Source organism: Abramis brama, assembly GCF_963993115.1.
Source record: "Abramis brama genome assembly, chromosome: 20".
NCBI classification, from domain to species: Eukaryota; Metazoa; Chordata; class Actinopteri; order Cypriniformes; family Leuciscidae; genus Abramis; species Abramis brama.
This window is the reverse complement of record NC_139982.1, coordinates 7,797,570-7,815,231: the sequence shown is the minus strand read 5'-3', so window position 1 is coordinate 7,815,231 and position 17,662 is coordinate 7,797,570. Positions and strand designations below refer to the sequence as shown.

General features: G+C 42.9%; 1 long non-coding RNA gene across 1 annotated transcript; it reads left to right on the top strand.

Annotated features, from left to right (window-relative positions):
• Positions 1-937: 937 nt before the first annotated feature.
• On the top strand, positions 938-1,846 carry LOC311070523. The gene is made up of 3 exons (XR_014603681.1): positions 938-965; positions 1,071-1,182; positions 1,827-1,846. It is a non-coding gene; the product is annotated as an uncharacterized lncRNA (long non-coding RNA).
• The last annotated feature ends 15,816 nt before the right edge of the window (positions 1,847-17,662 follow it).

Genomic DNA, 17,662 nt, shown 5'->3' with positions numbered 1-17,662 from the left:
ATTTAATGGCCTTTTGCACAGGGGCCTGTAACAGATGCACTCTCAACATTTAACAATATAAAACGAGAAGAAAGTTGTGTCTGAAAGCTGCAATCTTTTACTTGTATTGGTTAAAATGAATGAATATCTCGTGTTTTTCCGTGGGTGCTTGAGTTTGTCGGTGTCTGTCTGTTGGGGCAGTCACTTATTTTTCATAACATTCTGAATACAACGGCCAACTTTTGTTGGTGACTTTTTTTGTTGGTGTTTACTGGCGTTTGTCTGCGGTGTGAATTGGCCTCTAGTTGTACTTTTATGGCGCAAACTGAAATCGCACTTTATAGCTAACATCAACATTACCTTTGGCTAAATGCGGTCTGTACAGACAGGTTTGAAAAGTTTATTAGCTACCCTAGGGCTGGGCGATATGGCTGAAAACTGTATCATGATGTAAGCGTTTCATATCGGTCGATATCGATAATATTGATATTTTTTATGACCTATTTAAAATAAGGACCAGGAGAAAAATATATTACATTCAACATTTTTATTTTAAACTTAACCTTCCTCTGATTATAATCCCCTCAGTTATAAAGGCAGAAATGGTCAACACAACCATGGAAAACAACACCATGGAAGACCATGGAGTCTCAACACCAAGTCTTCTCAGGAGGCTGTGTCTACAGGTAGGAATTCTACAAAGTGATCTCTCTCGGTTTACTCTGACATATCTACGTACAATGTTTTGCTACTAATCTGTTATGCCTGCTTTTTCTTGTGTCTTACAGCAATTGCTAAGGAGATCCTCATCCAGCTTGATTCTATCAGAGAGCAGCAGTTGCTCATCCTGATGCAGCTCCTACAAATCTCCAGCAGTTCCAGACTTCATGCCAGACCCAACACATTTTGGGCTCCCACTTTCAACTATTGAGGAGCTATAATGTTTGTAGGAGACATTAAAGAATCCAGAGGAGAAGAAGAATTTGGTGAGATAAATTATGCATTAATCAGATCATTCCTAAATGTCAGTCCCCACTCTCACTCATGCTATATTCCTTAAATAACTAACGAGTTACATGTCTTTGTTTCAGACTGTTCTCCTTGGAATGGTCGGAGGCATGACTCTTAAAGACACTGTGGGGCGGGTCCTGAAAAGAGCAATGAACACTTCGCTGGCGAGACTCATTAAAAGTGTGGTTCTGGGTGAGTGTCAGTTCTGGATAACTGCACTGTGGTGACATGCCAGGGCTCTACAGTGTGACTTTTTTTTTTTTTTTTTTTTCACTGGCTGTGACAGTGACAAAGTATTTAGGAGCACCAGTGCGACTGACCTGATCAGGTTCTATGGGTGCACCCTCCATTGAAACTAGGGCTGTAACGATTCCTCGATTAAAGTCGAGTACTTGATTTAAAAAAAAAACTCAATTGCAATTTACCGTGTTGAGTAACCGGCAAAATACCGGAAGTGGCACATTCCACAGACGAGAATCCATGAATACCATTATTACACCGTTTTCTAAGGCTACGTGATCTATTTAAAACCATTTACAATCATAATATAGCATAGTGCTATCATGAAATCACAAAGGCTGTGATTTAGTTAAGAATATGCGCTTTAAAAAAAAAAAAAAAAGCCCCGGCAAGTAATTTGATTAAATATCGCCTTTTAATGGGTAGGTTAATTTGTCATTGATCAGAAGGTGCTCCTAAATTTTTGACTGTGCTCCTAAACTTTTTAAATTAAAAAGAAATGTAAGTGTAGAGCCCTGCATCCAAATTAAGTTTTGGTGGTTGCTGAGTAACATCACGTGGTCATGCTGCCCTTTTCTATCTTGTGTTTTTCTCAGATGCAGTCCGCCGCAATGCCCTGACCAAAGATTCTACAGAAGAGGAAACAGAGCTCCTCATCACCAGGTGGCTGGAGTTGGCCTCTGATAGGGATGCTGGCCGAAGCCAGAGGGCGAACAGGCAGACAACTCAAAAACGCGGTGGGCCAGAATTAAATGTTTCAAAGTTAAAAATTTTGATATTAGAAAATGGTATTTGAACTCCTTGATTCTACATTAATGCTGTGATATTTCTATTCTATTCTATTCTATTCGTTTCAATTCAAATCTGTTATTAAAAAGTGTGTGCGTAGACAACTCAAACGCAGTGGGACAGAATTAAATGTTTCAAAGTTAAAAATGTTGAAATTGGAAAATGGTATTTGAACTCCTTGATTCTACATTAATGCTGTGATATTATTTATATTCTATTCTTTTCAATTCAAATCAAATCTGTTATTAAAAAGTGTGTGTGCATAGACAACTAAACGCAGTGGGCCAGAATTAAATGTTTCAAAGTAAAAAATGTTGATAATGGAAAGTTGTATTTGAACTCCTTGATTCTACATTAATGCTGTGATATTATTTCTATTCTATTCAAATCTGTTATTAAAAAGTGTGTTTATCCTATTTTTGTAGTGTGGTCTAATAAAAAATGCATTAAACATGAAACCTGTCTTCCTTGTGCTGTTTTACTTTCTGTTTATCTTGCATAAATAACGGCTGCTAAGCAATTTTAGTATTAACCTGATATGAATGGAAATCAAAGTTAAAATAAGCCCAAATAAGGAACGGGATTGGAGGCGAGCTTATGTCCTCTCACTCGGGGTTCCGCAATCGGGCCGCGTTAAAACCGAGCGCTTGGCCGAGTGTCTTTAGCCTTAATCGGGCCGCGTTAAAACCGAGCGCTCGCAGAGCAATCGGACCTAGATTCATGCCGAGGATCGGCCGATTGTTTTAGCCTTAATCGAGCCGCTTTCGGCCCGCACAATTTTTGCTAGCTGGGGTGGCAGCTTGAAATCCCATGAGAGACGATTTCCACACAGGGTTTTTTCAAGTTCAAGTTCCACTTTCAAAGTTTTACGTTGAGCTTCAGCGGCGAAATGTTCAAATAAGAACATGCCGAGTAAACACTGCTGCTATGGAACTTGCAGAAACGACTCCAGACACTATGACCGTCCACATATGAAGGATGTATTCTTTATTCGTTTCCCGAAGCCAAAAACCCAGAGGGATAAATGTGAACGATGGGTCAACGTGTGAGAGAATTTAGATTTGATATTAATTAAAAATTAAGTGTTGTTGGTTGTGACCAAGTAGCATTAGCGATCGCTAAACAAAAAATAAATACATTAATAATAATAATATAAATTACCCCCAACAACTGTCAGACGTAAGACAACCAGAGGACATAGTATATATGACAGACAGGACATAGGGTGGTAAAAGATAGCTTGTTGAAACTGCAAAATGTCACTGTCAGTGGCGTAAGGCGATGTTTTTTGGGGGAGAAATTCTGTCGATAACAATCTACCTCTGGATCAGGTCAGCTCTTTTTCCCGTCTTTTTCAGCCCTCTACACTCAAGCCATCTCTTCAATTGAATATTTGTATGTTCTTCTACTTCTATACCAGTGAATTTGGCACCGGGGACATCATTCTCGGACAGTTAGCAGGTTTAGCTCAGTAGACATCTCGTCCGTAAACTGTTTACATGCGTCTAGCATGAGTGACACGCGCGAGTTTGACCCCCCTAGCAACCGTCGCTAGCTTAATGAATATTAATGAGAAAAGGTGATGTATATCGTGCGGTACGCTATTATGCTTCCAGCTCGCGCTCCTCATCCGCTCACTCACCATCGTGAGAGTGCACTCCGTCTTAAAGGAGCAGTAGCATAGCCTACCTATCCAACTTGTTTTACGCCTTTTCTGAATTAGGTATTGCTTCGGCATTTATGGACTGGAGATGTTTTTGTCAATCACTTCCCGACCGCCGGGAAGATCTCGACTTATACCTGGATGATTGCAGACTTAAACCAATCAATAGGGGGAATATATTTTTATGTATATCTCAGCTCGTTTTCAAACATAAAACAACAGCAATTAATGCTGTTAAATTATAACTTTTATAAAAAAAAAAAAATAATAATACATTTGAAAATGATACATGGAAATATATGACTATATCATAAAGAAGAAGCTGAACCTAAAGGAAGCAAGTTGTCATTGGACGTTATGCATTAGTAGTCATGGTTATGAAGGATGTTGGGCTTATATGGGTAGGCCTATGTTGCAGGAGTATATAATACAAAGGAAATAAATTATACTTTACAGTGCTGATATATTTTTCTTCATATCATCAAGATCTTTTAATACTTGCATTTAAGTTCTTCAGTAACAGAAATATTGTACAATCGCTGTAACGCAACTGTTCTCGGCGACTACGTTAATCCACCAATATGTGTCATAGAAATATTTACGTAATAGGTATTTGATATTAAATGTACAAAGAAGGCAGACTAGGATGCTCAGGTCAAAGGTCACGGACTTTGCCAATGTGATTAACACAGTAGACCTAATAGTTATGTTTAAATTATATCATTCAAACCAATCACCAGAAATCACAGTCAAGAAGACTCGAGTGATATTATATTTACTCATCTGTATGATTTAAATGTTCAGAGATTTTTCTATTCAAGGGACTCACTTGGTTGCCATGGCCAGCGATCTTTCGGCTGTGAATAAAACTATACTCGTACAAAGGCAACTCGAGAGTAATGTCAGGTGTACACTGCACAGCTGAGAAATAGATTCTGCGCTCAAAAGTCAACAACAGAATATCAAGTGTGATTGAGGTATCTTATCGGTATGCCGCCACCTTACTTCAGGTAAGTATTGTAATGGGATTAATAAGATTAAGATTTAGTGGTTATTAAATAAATAAATTAATTAATTAATTAAAACAAAAATAATAATAATAAATAAAAAATAAATAATTATTATTATTGAGCCTGCTCAGGCTTCGTTCATTCACGCTTTACAGAAATTATCCTATAGTGGCTGCTAACATCCTTTTGGGTCTGAAGTGGTGGCAAAAAATACGTTGTATGTGCTAACAAAGATCGGTTACATCAAGGCAGATCTTCTCATTAGACGAACATGCTATTCCTGAGATGTTTATCTGGCAATCAGTAGTCTCCAATTTCATGATTAAGGTTGCTTGAGCACATTCCTGACCACTGCAATGCTATAGCTACACACTTTAGTCTTCAGGTGGCTCTGCCCTTCAGCAACCCTTGTCCATCACCCTGTCTCCTCTAACAGTGATCATGTAAATTAGTTGCTCTGCTCAATCCAGCTAGTCCATATATCACTGGAGGCGTGGCTCCCTACATCTTAAAAGCTTATATTTCTGCAGTATTTGTTTATAATGTTTCGGTTTTCTTTTCAGATTCCTTTATTTCCCATCCTCATCACGGCCGGTTGTTCCTTCCTAGTCTACAATTACGAAATCAATGTCTGGTGGGTCTCCAGTGTCCCCAGGGTGTGTGAGGGGTTTGACATGGAATGCTCCAAAGATATTTTCTTCTACTATGCTGGAATTGTCATTTGAGTGTGAGTAAAGTGCATTGTTTTTGTCTGTCCCTTTGGATGCAGTCAGGCTGCTGCTTCCTGGCACAGGGGGTGGAGTTTCAACAGCTCGTTTTGCAGCTCCGATTACTCAGACATTTTCAAAACTTTTAGCTTCGTTCAAACCTACTCAGAGATGGAGAGACTCAGAAGCGTCAACATGTAGACACCATTTCCGGATGGTTAGTCGATGAATTATGTAGCTTATGCGTAGTAATCTTCTAGTCATTCACTATCTCATCCTGTCTTGATATGCTATAAATCATATTCTGGGAGCTGGATTTATGTAACTTTAGGGTTTGCAATGCCACTTATCTGGAAGGAATGCCGCTCAGTCCCTCTCAGCGTGGCTGTAGTCCTTGCAAAGCAATCTCTTTAAATTAAGTCCTCCATGCTTGACTTTGTGCATTGTAACTTTGCAGTTGTTGAAATGTTGAAACAGCAACATTACAGAAAGTGGAATCCATTTAACCCCCCTTTTAATTACCTTCCATTCGAAATGGTCTTCTTTCTATTTTCATATTCGATTGTAGCCATGTTTTAAAAGTAGGGGTGGGAATCTTTTACCATCTCACGATTCGATTCGATTACGATTCTTGAGGCCACGATTCGATTCAAAATCGATTTTCGATTCAAAAAGATTTTCGATTCAAAACAATTCGATTTTATTCATAATGATTTCTATCAGGTTTCTGATCATGATCTACTCTCATCTGCTTTGCAATACAGAATGACAAACGGAGGCATTAAAGTGTCTTTTTCACATTTATTAAGTTCAATTCTCAGGGAAGTGCCTTTTATCAAAAACATTGAAAAAATTTTTTACTTGGTACTTTTAAAGCAAAGTATTTATGATGACCCATAACGAACTTACTTCCAATACTTCCTATATTAATTGTATTAATAAAACAAATGGAAGTGATTTGGCAAGTCAACTGTAAGGTTACATTTGCCAGCATATGTCCCAACATTGCTGAGAACCAACAGGAAAATAAATGTGTGCCTGTACTAGCAGCATACTTGTAGTAAATTAATACAAACTTCAGCATATTCTGAATCTCTAGCATTTAATAATAGACTTCTAACCAACATCCTCTTGTAATTTCCAATGAGCAATATAATCCTTCAGACAAAAAAAAAAAAAAAAAAATTTGGCTGTAGCATATTCTGAATAATTAGTAACATACAAAGTAGCTCTTGACTTATACACAACTAAATAATAAAGAGTTATGACTTGAAATGTTTGCTGTATACCACAATCAAAAATAGCAAAGAAAGTGAATGAACATCTGCAGAGAGTAACTTACAGTCAAAATGTAACTTTTTGTGACTGGCATTGCACACAGGCGCGCTGGAAGCTGTTTCATGGAGGGGGGGCTGGGGGCTGGGTTGGAAAATATGTGACGTCATTATGTTTTGGCCAATGACAAGACATGAAATTTCTCTGTACTGTATATGTGTTGTAGCCATTAAAGAAAACATTTAGTTTCATATTTATGTTTAAATATAAAAGGCTAATGTTATTTTTTAATTTAATCAATGTTGATTATGAAAGTGAGCATATGCAGCATGAGAAAGATAAAGATACATCATGAGATGTGCAATATATCTGGAGACATGGAGTGGGTAAGACATGATTTTTTACACTTCATTGAGTTTTGTTTTGTAGAAAGACTATTTTTAAAAGATTTTCGTTTTGTATAAATTGTATCTTAATTTTTAACAATGTTTTATCAACCAATTGCCTGTAGGCTATTTAATAAATAAGACGCAAATATATAGCAGACAATGTAATAAGGCGCCGACACTATCACTTGCATTGCACGTGAACTGGAGGACATCGAAACTCAGCTTGTGCATCACAGATATATAGGCTATCTATTATAGAAAGCTTGAAAAGTCTACTTTTAAACGAAAATATTCAAAACGAAAACAAATAGGCTATTCTCCGATTATATAATCCATATGGAATGTGTATTTCACATGCATTTCTCTCTGGCGTTCATGGCGAGTCTGCATCGCCAACTCCATCTTTGCAGCATCACAGAAAACACCAGTTTATTAATAAACAATTAAATGTCTCCTTGCTATTTTTGACACATTCATAATTTTGCCGGTTCTTTGTGGCAATCTTTATGCGTGTGGCCGTGCGCTTGAGTGCGGCTATATTATGTACAGGCTACACGCTCATTATCCTGTGTATATAGACTATTTAAGTAATAAAATTAATATAAAGGGGCGATTTGTACACTAATGGCTTAAATGAACAACTACTAGTCGACTAGAAAAAAAACTTTAGTCGGAGGCAGCCCTTATTCCACGTATTTTTGAACCATTCTGGGTTGAGCGAGCGACCCTGAGCGGAATGAGCGAGCGAGCGGAATTTCAGAAATGCGCTCTCCGCTCTCGTGCTCTGAACGTAACAAAGCATGACAAATTAAAACTTTATTTAATTTTCTCCGTAGCTTGAACACTCACTTCATTAGGCATAAGAGAGTTAGTTAACGCTGTCCATTTATTTATTTTTATTTCACGTTTTTAAAGTACAATATTATGTTAGTTCACAGCCCCCCACTTGGGGGTGCTGATGCTATGACGAGGGGGCTGTAGCCCCCGCAGCACCCCCCTTCCCGCGCTACTGATTGCACATATTGCATACAGATCAGATCGGTTTACACAGCATATTGATGTGAAAACTAAACAATACAGAAATTAGCTCTCATACAAAAAAATACTAAATAGATCACAATGAAATTGCCAATGTTCCATACGTTAGCTTTTAACGAAGACATTCTCTGGTGCCGTTCGGATTTGGCGCTCAGCCATCATGCGTCTGTTATGTGCGCATCTCTGTTATGTGCACGCCACAGACTGTCCGCGCACTGCACGTCCGCTTCAGAGTTCCGCCTTTTGCGTTCCTTCAATGTTACGTTATTAGATTTTTTATTTTATTATATTTTTTTTTTTAGAAAATCGATTTTTGACATTTGTGAATCGATTCAGAATCGTCCACGTCCCGAATCGCGATTCATCTAAGAATCGATTTTTTTTCCCCACCCCTATTTAAAAGCATTCATGGCTCATGCACCCAGGGGAATTTACTTCAGATCTAAACACTTCGATCTTGCCATGGTCTTTCTTTTTCTGATTCACGTTCTCACTTAATTTCTTTACTCTTTCTTAAGCACTCCAAATGACTAAAGTTCTGGTATAACATTAACAAATTATAAAATTAGCAATAAATTTTGTCCCTTCTATCTATGAGTAAATTCCTAAAATCCTCCCTAGATTCTCAGATCACTCCCTCTATTTTCCTACCTAACGAAGCATCTCTCTCTGAAGTCTGGTTCAGGACTCATCTAGTTTCTGTCCTCAAAAGCTACAGCTGTCTCCCTTTCAGCATACCGGTCATTCCTGCAGGATCGGGGCAGCCACTACAGCAGCCAAATGCGGCATTTCTACTTCAGCTATCAAGATGCTGGGCAGATGGTTTTCCTCTGCATTCAAGTCTTATTTAAGAAATGATTCTAAAATCATTCTGGAAGCTCAGCAAGCTCTTCAGTAACGATTCAGGTAAATCCTCATGCAAATACTGGTGGTGGTGTCATGTTTCAATTAATCTGCGCTGGAACTCTAGCTTGCATCACCCGATAAGCAGATAATGTGGTCTGTCTCCATGTGGCTATTGCAGCCTCGTTTCATGTGGCCTGTCTGGTCTTGTCTCTCGTCTATGTGTGGTCCATCACGGCCTTGTGGCCGTTTGTGGACATGTCCTGAGTAGCTATCATAGCCGTGTTCTGTGTGGTCGATTATGGCCGTGTAGCCTATCGTGGCCTTGTCCTTATGGCCCATCGTGGTCTTGTGGTCCATCGTGGCCTTGGTTTTGTGTGGCCTAGCGGCCTTGTCTTGTGAAACTTGTCTTTTGTGTGGCATTAGCGGCCGTTGTGGCTCCTAAGCGGATCGCTGCTTCGTCTCTATGTGGTCATCACGACCTCGTGCTTTATAGCTATTATGTGTGGTCTTTGGACCTTGTCTTTATGTTGTCTATCACATCATGTCTATGCACAGCAAATTTGGTATTATGGTCCATTGAGGCCTTGTCTAAGTGGTCGTCATAATCAAGCAATATTATGGCTTTCATGTATGGTCTATCGTGACCTTGTCTTTATGCAGTTCATTTTTTAATATAAAAAATAATAATAATAATAATAATAATATTAATAATAAAAAAAAATACAAAAAGCTTTTTCACGTTATTCTTAACTTTTCTTTCTCATTCCAGGAACTGCAGGATCCACGACTGGTGGGTACTCTTACTTACAGTTCTTCGGGGGTGGGCTCCGTCCCGGCGGAGGTATTCCTCCACCCATCTTTGGGGGTGGGTTCCGTCCCAGCGGAGGTGTTCCTCCGTCCCGGCGGAGGTGTTCCTCCACCTATCTTTGGGGGTGGGTTCCGTCCCAGCGGAGGTGTTCCTCCGTCCCGGCGGAGGTATTCCTCCACCCATCTTTGGGGGTGGGTTCCGTCCCAGCGGAGGTGTTCCTCCGTCCCGGCGGAGGTGTTCCTCCACCTATCTTTGGGGGTCGGCTGCGCCCCTGCCTTCATCTTCAGGCGGGATTTGCAGATTCCGTTACCCTCGCATTGCTTGCTAAGGACGGGGCCTACGCCAAAGACTATGCTCGCTGAGCTATTAATAAATTTACTCTTGTTATATCATTTTATCTCCCGAGTCTTTCTGGTAGAACTATACTCCACAGTGATGAGTCCTAAAACAAGCTATAAGCGGCTCTGGCATAGCAGTACCAGTGTTTCTCACAGGATTTTTAGTAAAAATGTGGTGGGTGACCTCGGGTCCTCCAGGGGGTTCGGAGGCATGCCCTCCTCCGGAAGAAAATGTTGTGCATTTTAATGTTAAATTCATCAATCTGGTGCACTTTGAGAGTTCAAAATTAAGAGCTCCAGCCCATATTCAGTGTGCAAATTGAACAAAGAAAAACGTCTCGGTTACTAATGTAACCCTCGTTCCCTGAAGGAGGGAACGGAAGACGTAACGTTGACGTGACGACGTAATTGGGATCACTTCAGAGAGCCCTATCAACTTCGAGTGTCTACAGAATGAGCCAATGAACGTTGGCGTGCGTGAATCGCGTCGTGGACCCCGCCCCGCAGCGCGGGTATAAATAGGAAGCGGGCGCACACACACATTGTTTTTCGCTGAGGAGCCGAGATTTGTGACGGGAACGGTTGGTCGTTCCGGAGAAGGACCAAGACGTTCACTAAGGGGCCCCAGTGGCAACAGCGCTTGTGAGGCGTGAGGGGCCCGCGGAGGTTGACTCGACGGGGAAGCCCTCACGGTACTCCTCAGATCACCCTGGTCATGCACTGAAGTAGGTCTATTCTGCGGGGCAGAATAAACACTAGATCGGGGCATAGGCGAGGGGACTGCACCTCCCTTGAGGGAAGCGAGTCTCGATCTAAGCGCTGAGATAGTTCATGTTCCCATTGCGGGAATATGACTATCCACAAAAGCTGCCTCAGCGTGTTGAATGCCCAAACATGAGAGGCAACTACCAGAAACGCACAAGCGGAATGACATCTTGAAAAAGACGCAGGGTCACGCTTGTGTTGCTCTTTTAGTGAAAACAACTCTTTCAGTGCTGAGGCACCCAGGGGTAGCCGCGGTGTGAATAACACACAGGGGAAACGCCCACCGATACCGACACACACACACAATACACAAACAGCAGTGCTGTGAAAACAGCAGTTGAGAGCTGCAATGCTCGCGGCCACCGCTGATCGCGCTGTCACACCAACACGAATGAGAGTCTTCTCGTTCTCAGTAAGCAGTCTGTAGGTTCAGAAGTCAAACGAAAGCTCGGCTCCGAAGTGAAAGACAATGTGTGCGTGCGCCCGCTTCCTCTTTATACCCGCGCTGCGGGGCGGGGGCACGTGACGCGATTCACGCACGCCAACGTTCATTGGCTCGTTCTGTAGACACTCGAAGTTGATAGGGCTCTCTGAAGTGATCCCAATTACGTCGTCACGTCGACGTTACGTCGAATGTGAGCGACTAAAAGGGAACTCAAACCGCTTTTAGTTATAGTGTCTGTCCACATTACACTAATACATAATAATAGTTATAATATTAATCCCATGACAGTAATAGCCATATATTGTAAAACAAATGCACTGAGAAATAAAGGAAACTTTCATAATTAGTTCCCTTTCAAGGGAACTCGCGTTGCGTCGAGATTGACGCTATGGGAACGCATTGCGTGATTGCATCATGAAGCACTTGTAAAATCAGTCCAATGGCGTATAGGCGGGTGACGTCATGGCAGGAAGCTATAAAGCGCACCCAGACCAAACATTGTCAGCTTCTGTGTCTTCAGCAAGCGCTCTCTGTGAAATCTGTCTCTGTCTATTTATTGTTGTTTGTCCTCAAGCATATTATATATCTAGACAGGAATATAATGGCGAGCAAACAGCATTTTGGATCGCGTGTTCCTCCCCGCTCTCGCTTCATTACGAGTGGGGATACACGCGATTTATGTGTTGTTTGTTTGGGAGTAGAGCATGCACGGTCAGTAAAATGGGGCTGACAGTGTCCATTCATAATTCCTGACGTGTAACTTATGCACTTCGAGAGTTTTAGCTCTGCTCCTGTTGGCTTTCTTCTCGAGGGAAGAAAGTCGAGAAAGATTCTTTGGCTTGGATCTCGCGATCGCCGAGGCAGCGCGTAGATTAGGCTACGGGTCTGCAATAAAGATTCTGTGACTCGATCTCGGATCTCGCGTGTGCTGAGGCAGCGCGTAGATTACGGGGCTGCAATAAGAATCTAATGGCTCAGATCGCGCGTTTGCCGAGGCAGCGCGTAGATTATGAGTCTGCATCTCTGCATTAAGAATCTAGTGGCTCAGATCGCGCGTTTGCCGAGGCAGCGCGTAGAATTATGAGTCTGCATCTCTGCAATAAGAATCTAGTGGCTCAGATCGCGCGTTTGCCGAGGCAACGTGTAGATAATAGGTCCGATATATTTATACACACAGGGAACTGAGCAGACGGGAATTTCCTTTTCTCTCTTTCTCTATTATGATTGTTTGCAAACTATTATGTGTTTGTAAACTATTATTGTGGTTCTTTTTGTTTGAGAATATAATATGAATTTAATTCGGAGAAATTAAATATTTGTCTGGCTTTGAAAGATGATGTATGAAAATAATATATTCTATTTTTCATCCAGACCAAGGTCTATATTAATGTAGTATTCAGCCTTTCATCCAGACCGTGTTTACTTGTCTGGTTGATATTGGCTACATTTAATTTTTGAGAGAATTAAATATGTCCTCATCTGATCTCTGAGGAGTTATTTCTATATTAATATAGTATTCAGCCTTTCATCCAGACCGTCTATACTTGTCTGGTTGACATTTGGTTGCATTTAATTTTTGAGGAAATTAAATATGTACTTATCTGATGTCTGAGGAGTTAGATTTCGGTATTAATATACTATTCAGCCTTTCATCCAGACCGTGTTGACTTGTCTGGTTGGTCTTTGGCTGCATTTAATTCTGAGGAAATAAATGGTGAAATTCCTGTGGGGAAATTAATTACACCTCATTATACGGTGCCCATCTCCCTTCGGTGCTCTCAGGGGCCGTTCTGCCAACCCCATCATCTCGTGTGCTTCGGGGCGCAACGGTTTCCAGTGAATTCTAGTCTCAGACGAGCCTTTATCTCACTGTCCGCCCGTAAACGTAGCGGCGCTGGGATTCTTGCCCCCTCCGAGGAGGGTCTCAGAGCAATCATTTTGGCTGTTCCCTGCCGGTGCGCCGCTTCAGGGCAGCGAATTGGTCACTTGAGTAATACCAGAGACCAGTTTCGAGAGGCTGGTTCTCTTAATTTCCGGTGGGAAGTGGTTAACACCTCACTATACGGAGCCCATTTCCCTTCGATGTCTTTGGGGGGGCCGTTCTGCCAACCCCACCACCTCGTGTGCCTCGGGGCGCAACGGTCTCTGACGAGCCCACATCTCCGTGTCTGCCCGGAAACGTAGCAGCACTGGGATGTTCGCCCCCTCTGATGAGGGTCTCAGAACAGTCAGTTCGGTTGTTCCCTGCCGGTTCGCCGTACAGGGCACCGAATTGGTCGCTTGAGAAACACCTAGAACAGTCTGGAGAGCCTGGTTCTCTTAGTAGATTTTTTGGCAGCGTGGGAACTTCTGCCAAACATATCTTAACAGTAGCAGAAGATCTGCTCCCGAGCCCCCACTAAAGGACTGGGGTTCGGGCTGGCACTCTTAACCACAGCCTTTAAGGAGTAAGATAGATCTGAGGACCATCATTATTTCCAAGAAGGCTGTGGGGAAAAGGTCCTGACGCCTGAGGGGTCAGGCCAACGAGGGCAGTCTCCCCCGAATTAAAGCGGTTAACACCTCATTATACGGTGCCCGCTGCCCTTCGGTGCCCTCAGGGGACCTTTATGCTAACCCCGCCACCTTGTGTGTTTCGGGGCGCAGTGGTCTCCGGCGAGCACATATCTCAGGGTCCACCCGGAAACGTAGTGGTCCTGGGATGCTTGCCCCCTCCGAGGAGGGTCCCAGAGCAGTTAGTTCAGTCGTTCCCTGCCGGTTCGCGTTACAGGGCGAAGGACTGACTGTTCAACAACAACTAAATCCAGAAGCCAGTCTCGAGAGGCTGGTACCTCTGCTAGAATATTTTACAGCGTGGAAGATGCTGCCAAATATTTCTTGTTGGGTCTCGCCCACCCAGGTTTATGGGGGTCCTATCCACCGTGGTTGGCCTCAAGCAGGTTCTGGTAATGGAACAAAAAGTGAAAACCCTGTTGGAGAAAGGGGCCATAGAATATGTACCTCCCTCCAGCAGGGACACCGGGTTTTACAGTCGGTATTTCATCGTTCCAAAGAAGGATGGGGGGTTGTGTCCCATTTTTGATCTGAGTGTTCTGAACGAGTCAGTCATTCAGCTCAAGTTCAAAATGTTAACACTGAGACAAATCATGCCACAGATCAGATCCGAGGACTGGTTTGTCACGATAGATCTCAAGGACGCATACTTCCACATTTCCATCCTTCCATATCACAGGAAGTTCCTGAGGTTTGCTTTTGGGGGCAAAGCATACCAATATCGAGTTCTTCGTTCGGCCTAGCACTATCACCCCAAACTTTCACGATCAGTGTCATCAGTTGGCAGTTCGGCATCGAGATGTCGATCTCGCCCACAGGAAAGAGTTGCGGTTACAGCTAAACGCCAAAAATAGTGTGCTTTCTCCACTACAGAGGACCACTTTTTCTAGGCGTGGTTGGGACTTAATGTTGATGCAGGCATGCCTCTCACCTGCACGCATAGTACATCCTGTCAGCTGTGAAGAGAATAAAGCTAGGCCAGTCACTCACTGTGAAACAGTTTCAGAGACTGTGGGGTCTGATGGCAGCAGTGTCCAACGTGATACCTTTTGGTCTGTTGTACATGAGACCCCTGCAGTGGTGGCTCAGGACCAAAGAGTTTCCCCGAGGGGAAACCCCTTTTGCATGATCAGGGTCACGCGGCAATGCTTACGTGCCCTAGTTATGTGGAAAAAGCCTTGGTTCTTGTCCCCAGGATCCTGTGCTGGGAGCTCATTGTCGTCGCTTACGCTTACGACGGATGCTTCCCTCACGGGCTGGGGTGCGATCATGGATGGTCGCTCGGTGCCCGTGGACGGGTCACCATCTCACCTGGCACTTAATCACCTGGTGATGATGGCTCAGGCTCTACATCCCTGGGCACTAGATTCAGGGAGCAGACATCCTGTCGAGGCAGGGGCTGAGGCCCAGGGGAGGGAGACTCCACCCCGAGGCAGTGGAGCCCATATGGATGCAGATGTGGCAGTTCAGCATCTGTACATGGTTTCCCTGATTGTTCTACTTCCGGGAGTTCTGGAGAACAGAGTTATGGGAGTATGGGTTTGGCCCCTGAGGGGGCCCAACTCATAGACTCGGGTCTCTCAACTGAGGTTGTTGAGGCCACAATCTCTCTAGAGCTCCCTGCACAGGAAACAAACCGGTTTCCTCCATGGTGCGTTGAAGCAGGAGCAGTATGGCGGCTTTGTAGCCTTGTATTAGGGGTATCCCTACAAGAGGTGCTAGATGCGGCGGGCGGTTCCTTTCCGCACACACTCATCGGGTTTAAAACCTACTTTTGGGCTTCACTCCTGGGTCCCAGGTTATTCTGTCTTTGTTGTGCTCGCTTGATTTCACACAGGACAGGCACTGGTGACTATGGTGGCGTTGGTATAGACGTTCCCATAGCGTCAATCTCGACGCAACGCGAGTTCCCTTGAAAGGGAACGCCTCGGTTACGACTGCAACCTCGGTTCCCTGAAGAGGGAACGAGCGTTGCGTCACCTTGCCATACTTCCGGCGCGCCTGTGACCGACTTGCTTCGACCTATCAGAAGTTGACAATGTTTGGTCTGGGTGCGCTTTATAGCTTCCTGCCATGACGTCACCCGCCTATACGCCATTGGACTGATTTTACAAGTGCTTCATGATGCAATCACGCAATGCGTTCCCATAGCGTCAATCTCGACGCAACGCTCGTTCCCTCTTCAGGGAACCGAGGTTACAGTCGTAACCGAGGCGTTTTGTACACATTTCTAAACTTGAAATAGATAAGCACATGATCTTTTATTTTGAGCTTTTATTTTGGTGGAACAAAATCAAAATTTATTTTGATTTATAAATGCGTCTCATTACAATTCTAGTAAAATGTGGTAATCGGTTAGGCGGTAGGTGTATAAGGCTGCTGCCTGTCACTTTAAGGGATTTTTTTTCTCAATTGATTATGTTCACTTATTCTCACCAAGAAAGTTATTTTGACAATTGTGTGTGCATTTATCTATTCGGTCGCAAAGGAGATGCAAAAGTTAACTCACACACCGTTTTATGCGCACGGAAACTAATCAAGTTCTTTTTAATAACAGTGAGATTACACAGTGGCAGCACTGATCTGATCATATCAATTATATTATATAGATCAGTGAGTGGTGGCCTATTACAGCTGCAATTTCTTTACTTTTTTTAACTAAACAGTGCCGTATGTGTGTCATTAAATGTCCGTCTCACCTCAGCAGTCAGGCCCGCCCTGCTGACATCTTCACTGAAGTCTTTTACCGGCCTTCCAGCAACTAATTCATTTATTTTATCTACCACAGGCTCAGCTCCCTCCTACTTTCACTCACTCCTACGAGTCTACGTCCCTGCCAGAAGCCTACGATCGGTCAACGAGCGACGGCTCATGGTTCCATCACAAAAAAGCCAGAAAATCACTCTCCAGAACATTCTCATTCACGGGTCCATGCTGGTGGAATGCTCTCCCGCCCTCATCCGGAATGCAGAATCCCTGATTTACGGGCTTTTCCCAAATCACTGAAGTGACGTCGACGTCCGGGTTAGCGGTAGCATAAGCCATTAAGCAAGTGTTATTTGAATAAACTCCTGATGTACTTACAAACTTTCCAATGCCTCGTTTTATGCGTACAGAAACTATTTGTACTACTGTAGAAGTTTGGTACCATTCCGGGCATTATTAGAGGGGTAATTTACCAGATACAACCTTGGATCCATTAGCGCCTGCACTAAGGCTGAAATCTCTAAATAAGCTCTAACTTTAATAATGTTCGACCAAGGGAAAAAAGGCTTCTGGGGGGGTGTTTTGGCTCGAGGTCATGGTGCAAAGGACCCTAGGTTGATTTGACTCCGAACCATCCCTTTAAGGTCATTAAAAATATATTCTGGGATGAATATATTTCCAATCCTGCTTTTTTTGTCATTAAGGGAAATCATCTTGTCTCAGTTACAAATTTGACAGGTAGATGATAAAGAATGACCCCCCCCCCACAACATCAGCACTAACTCTTATTTCATATCAAATATATTATTACCGATAAATGTATATTTTTAAAGTCATTAGAACTTTGCTAAACACTGATATTGTGTAGTTTGTGATCCTCCATCAGCAGCTGCAGTTTCTCTCAGCTGTATCAGTGCAGTCACTGTGACGTCTGACTGACAGAGGTTTTTGTACGACTCTTTATCACTGTGTGAACACAGCTTTACTGTTGATATAGTGTCTACTCAGACAGTAATAATCTCCTGTATCTTCAGTCTGGACTCCACTGATGGTCAGAGTAAAATCACTGCCAGATCCACTGCCACTGAATCTAGATGGAG